Raw genomic sequence first — 6,005 nt, forward strand, 5'->3', positions numbered from 1 at the left:
ATTGGGAGGTATGGGCTACAGCTCAAGTTAGCAGGGTAGCTGGATGTTGCTAATCCATTCACTATTTATGGTGTCTTTTTTGCAGCTGTGGTTTCTCTTGTTCCAGCTAAACTAACTTAAGAGGCATTAAACTCAAATATAACACTTTGCATTTACTAGGGGCAGAGGTGGGGAGAGGGCATGAAACTCCTTTGTTCGACGCATCATCTAGCCAGAAGAGGTGCTGGCACTCAGAGAGGTATTCCTTCTCTACCTCATATCATAGCTTCTTTGAAAAATTCCACATAATTCTTCCAAACTTCTTCCCATTTCCTCTGGCTTTATGGGTTGGACATTGACTCAGTTGCCTGCATGCAGGCATCAGGAATTCGAAATGCCCAGGATAATCTCAGACAGCCACAGGGACACAGAAACAATGGGTGGATACTGCCCAGGACCTGAGATACTCATGCACTTTGGAACAGTAGTTTGGGGTGAGGTGGGGACCCTTCGGGCATCTCAGGTGGCACCTGGTGCCTGAATCTGTGCCACTGACTCAAGACTTATGTCTCTGTTGATGTTAACGGGAGCTTAGATGCTTTGGTTTAGACAACAAGATACTGACAGTTTTGATCTGTTTTGATGCAGGTGTCTTCTTCATTTGTTTCAGCAAGATTTGCTGGGGCCTTTTTGTCAAATATCTAAGATGCCTGAACAGACAGGTTAGCACTTTCAAGATTAAGGTAAGAATCGCAGTGATAACATAATTTTATTTTACCATGCTGTGATATTAGAGTATTTTAACTGTTTCTGCGATTTTATGTGGTTGCACATGATGTTTGCACATGTAATTATGTGATTTGCACATGTAAGATAAATCCACAGCAAGTCTGCTTCCAGGATCTTCTAGTTCACATGAAATATTTTACACATCTCTAGATGCCCCTCCTAACAAAAAAAGGGTGAGACATTGGGAAGTCAGTATAAAGAAAGTGATAAACTTCAATTAAAACAAAACAAGAAAGATAAAAAGAGATTTTTTTTTGCTTGGCTGAAAAGGAGTCTGGAAATCATGTTCCAGTGAAGTGTGGAGAGACTAAACAGCTTTTCTGAAATGATTTATTTGTGACTGTTCAATTATTAGGTGTGAGAACATTAGTGAAATTATTTCTGCTGTAGAATGGATGCAAACTCCCTCCCTGATGTGAATGGTGGAAAAGGATAAAAGCATGAGTCTTTTTTTTTTTCCTCTAGAGTAATAGGGCAAATTACTAGATAGCCACATGACAAATACAAAAGAACAAATGAATTCCTGAAGATCAGTGCACAAGACAAAACAAAACTGTACTTGTCTATTCACTTACGATTTTTGCACTGGGAGTTGTGGAGAGTAAAGTGAAATTTAAAGAAGCGTGGTGAAATTAAAATGAAAATGATGGTGATAGATTCTTACATTCATGCAAACTGAAGTAAGCTTTGTTCTCCAAGGAAACGCTTAGAAATAAATATAATATGAACATACCTAGTTATCACTCAGGGTGGACATAAGCTAAAGAGAGTAAAAGCCACATGCCATTGCTTATAGTAGCAAATTCTACTTCAGTTCAAGCAGTAAAGATCTCTGAATCTCAGACTAAATGTCCTAGGCTCTATTCCCACTTTTTTATTTGCTGACAACATCTCTTTTAGAAAAAAAGGGCCATTTTCAATTCTTTCAAGAACTGAGTGACACTGAATTGCTCAGAAGAAACTCTTCAGCTCTCAGAAAGGCTGTGATCATCATGATATAGGCTGTCAGTACCCATTAAAAACTAAAAAATATGAGGGACTCCTTTGGACAAAAAAATGCAGTTGTCATCTAGGAAAAAAAAATATATCCACAAATTAATTCCAAAATGCCTGAGTAATAACCATTTAACTGGTAGACAGCAGCAGAACTGGGCAGGGTGGTGCTGGTTGTGACACCCAAGAAGATAAATGAGCTATGATATTTAGATTAAACAAAAAAGGACTATTATAATAATTTACACAATGAGCAAAGTGCCACATTTTCTAGCTAATGCCAAAAACTTAGTTTCACAATGAACAGTTTGTGGAAAGCAAAAAATTCAATTTAGCATATCTGAATAAATTATTTTCCACTATATAGTAAAAACAGAGGAACACATGGCATGGATTATAGCCCCAAATGCTTGAAGATTCTTGGATTGGAAACTGCCTGGCAACTTTTGTACCAGCTGGAAGAGCAAGGACCCAGCTGGCTTGGCAGTAGCCACCATATTGTGCCTTGGCTGGCAGACGGCCATCTAACACTCTTCAAGGGCCTGTGTTCCTCTTTTCTACGTGTCTGCAGCATCGAACAGCTCAGGAATGCACTTAGGATGGGCAAATCATTCCCAGGAACGTCAATCACATATGACAATGCAGTATGAGAGATGTGAGGGACCGTTATCCCTGGAAAAGGCTGAATGACAGCACCAGTGGAAGACTGAGAGCAGGTTTTTGGGACAATTAAGCATTGACATTTGGATCTCTGGATTGTGAAGTGGGTGAGAATATCACGGCTGGCATCACTGCAAGGGAATGAGAAAAATGAAAAATCTTTTGTATATTTGTGAATCCTCAGTCCTACTGATATATGATGCAAACAAAGGAAAAATAATAATGTACTTTATTGCCTTAAAGTAAGCATTACATGACTACTAACTATGGGAATTAAGCTGTCAGATACTGATGCTATCAAGTCCCAAAAATAGATGTGATAGAGATCTAACTGGAATAAACTCAAGTTGTCTAAGTAGAATGGGATGAACTGCACACAGCTTCAAGTCAAGAAGGAAAGGCAGTCATGTGCAATGAAAAATAGCCATACTGCCTCTCATGATCATTTATAGCACAAAGAAAAGAAATCCTAAATTAGGAAAATGGACACCTCCAGGAGTCTTGGGTCAAGCAGGACCTTAGGTGTAAACAGAAAAAAGATCCCAGATGGGTAGTTCTGTCAAAAGCATATGAGCTGGAGAAAGAGAGTGTTTCCTTTCAGTCTGATGAAAGTTAGAGGAATGATGTTGCAAGTCTCATGGGACCCACCTCCCTGCATCTGGCCACAGTGCTCTGCTAGAGGACTGACAGCATCAGGGCAGCCTGAAGCGGCTGCCATCACAGTGGCCACTGTCTGCAAGTTGCATCCAGACAGGTTTCGTCTGTGCCACCCTACATTTGTTCTGTGGTGTCTGGAAGGGCTTTGAACCATATGGGATATGTACAGACTGTGACCAGCACTACATTTGGACTACTCACTTTTCAGAGATTTATCTTTGATTTCTCTAGGAAATAAGGCCTATGTGAATTTTTATGTTTGTGTGTGTCTATTTATTAGCCCTTTGTTCCCTATGCTTTCACAAAAAAAATTTATAAATGTTTGGCCATTTTCATCCAAATTTGACAGAGGAAAGACATCTCCATGGTATTGAATTCAGACATGCTTTATGGCAATAGGCTGCCATGCACAGATGACAATTAGAATAGCGTAGAATTGTAGATCACCTTTTTCTGGATGTAGGGAGATGACCAACAAAACACATATCTGTGTGAAAATCACGCATTATTGGTTCTACGTCTCAAAGAATCTGTCATTTTTGTTCTGTGTCCTCCTATGACAAACTCAAGATATGTCCATGCTTTCTGGTGCCTTGCTAAGACTCAACGCTGTCTTCCGAGGAACCATTCAGAGCAATATAAGCATGAGATCCATGAGTTTTATTCCTTCCCTGATTATTTCCCAGCATACCTGCTGTGGCACCGCTGTTAGGCATCTCCAGCCTTCCTCTCCACACTGTGCAGCACATCCACCAGCAGCCAAGGCTGGTTGCTTTTCATGAGACTACATGGGAACTGGGGAAGCAGCAAATGGAACTGAAGTCAACATAGATTTAATTCCACCCAGTGGGGTTGTGGGAGTAAAGCCCCATGTGTAACTTCCCACACAGGCTATGGTTGCTTTCACAGGGGCCCAGCTGCAGCACGCCTTTCTGGAGAAACTGCAGCTCACCAAAAGGGAGAGAACTCAGCAGCTAAGCTCTCTGTTTGAAGGTTTCTGTGGTTTGGTTGCTGGAGGGGGTGCTTTGATTTTCAAGGGGAGTGCCATCAGAGCTAGCAACCTCAGCCTCCTCCTGTAAACCCCACAGTAACAGCTGTGGGAGGAACAGGAGTTTCCTTTCTATGGATGCTAACATAGGGATAGGGCTGGAGCCTCCTTGTCTCAGAGAACCTCCAATGACATCACTGAAACTCTCCTTCACAGGAGTGGAAGACTTGTTTAATACCCTCAGTACAGGACAGACAAACACCGTAAGCATAGTCCAAAGCACATCTCAGCTACCAGCTTTTGCAGTAGGGAGCATTTGTTCTCCTCTGTTTATGCTTGAGCATGTCCACCCCAAAATCAAGAGGTTGGATTCACTAAATTGACAATAAAATGCTTTCTCAAGGATGAATAAGCAATTATTTTCACAGTTGCTAAAATGTTATTTTCAAATTGGATAAATGAACTTATTTTTCTTTCATTTTTTGTGAGATCTAAGTGCCAGTCACCCTAAAAACAGTATTCCTACCTAATGTGGAAGCAGGACTGATTTACCACTGTGTGATCATAGAATTAGGTTTTATCCTTGATTAAGTGCTATATCTTAATATCCACCACATGGACCTGTTGTACTTTCCCATGTTAGTTCAGGCATGGTACACTGTGCTCATAATGAAGTCAATGGGAGTGCTGCCTTGGAATTCAATAAAAAAAGGAAAGGGATTGGGCACTATGTAAAATAAATAGAAATGTAAGCTTCTTTAACTCCCACTGCATTGCATCATAATTAAAATATTTTCTTTTAAAATTGGAAGTTGTAACAGTAACAAATACCTTTCATCTGAGGTTCAGTGGTTTCTCTTCTCACGTTACTTCTGAATTATAGAGGCATGAAAGAAGAATTAAGCCTTGACATTCAAAATTTTTATGAAGTCCAAAACATAAAAAAATCTGATATTTTCTGAATGATGTTGGGCTACAGGGTTCTGCTGTGCTACTTTCTCCTTCATTTTTATAACCAAATCACTCTGTAACTTGCTACTGCTATACGTTTGCAATTATTACATTATTTTTATCAAATTGTCAAATTGTCAAATCCTGTGCCCCAGAGATAAAGGGTCCACCAGGGAAATGGGAGCAGTCAGGAGCATTCTTGTATCTTCAAGGTCACCTGTAAGAAAAGGGAATAATTCCAGGAGAATGCTTGCAACAGTCAGGGTACTCTTGCCTGCATTAATTGTGTATTTCCCCTGTTCCTTCAACTGTGGGAATTCAGTTTAAACACTTCCTGCCTGTGATAATTTTCCTCTTCCCACTTTTCCAGCCCAACAGACCAGTGCTACCGCTGATCCAGGAGAGGAAGAGAGATAAGCAAAAATTCAGAGATACAACTAGAAGAGTTTTCTATGTAGCAAAACAAATTAAGGCCCTAAAGACAACAGATTTCAGAGAGCTTTGAACTGTGATTCCTCAGAGAACAGTTATCTGCATTTTCAACTATCTACATGCCCTTGAAGGCATGGCCTTGAGCCAAAACCAGAAGGTCCTGTCTGAATAAGAAGTTGGCAGGCCATTGAGGTAATGATGCTCTGAAAACAGACCAAAAACCAGTTGGAGGCACAAAGGTTTTAGAAGTAGGCGATGAAGTCTTAGAGTTAAGCCTATGTCTTCTCTTTTTCCTGACAGAATTTCAGGAGTAAAACAGTAGATTTCTTTACATGGATTGATTATTCAGGAATTTATACTCCCTTGGCTCCCACTCCTTGACAGACTGAATGAATCCTGCAACAAAGATCCTTATCCAGCATTATCTGCCTGTCAGATAAATGGCTCGATTAAAGCAATATTATTTTCAATCCCCTTCCCATGGGCAGCTGATTATTTGCTCTCCATATTTTCTGTTTGCAAGATCTGGAGCCATTTATTTATGGCTGCGTTCTGC

The sequence above is a fragment of the Lagopus leucura genome, unplaced genomic scaffold (genome assembly GCF_019238085.1).
Source record: "Lagopus leucura isolate 7727_CA_CO unplaced genomic scaffold, USGS_WTPT01 Super-Scaffold_100002, whole genome shotgun sequence".
NCBI classification, from domain to species: Eukaryota; Metazoa; Chordata; class Aves; order Galliformes; family Phasianidae; genus Lagopus; species Lagopus leucura.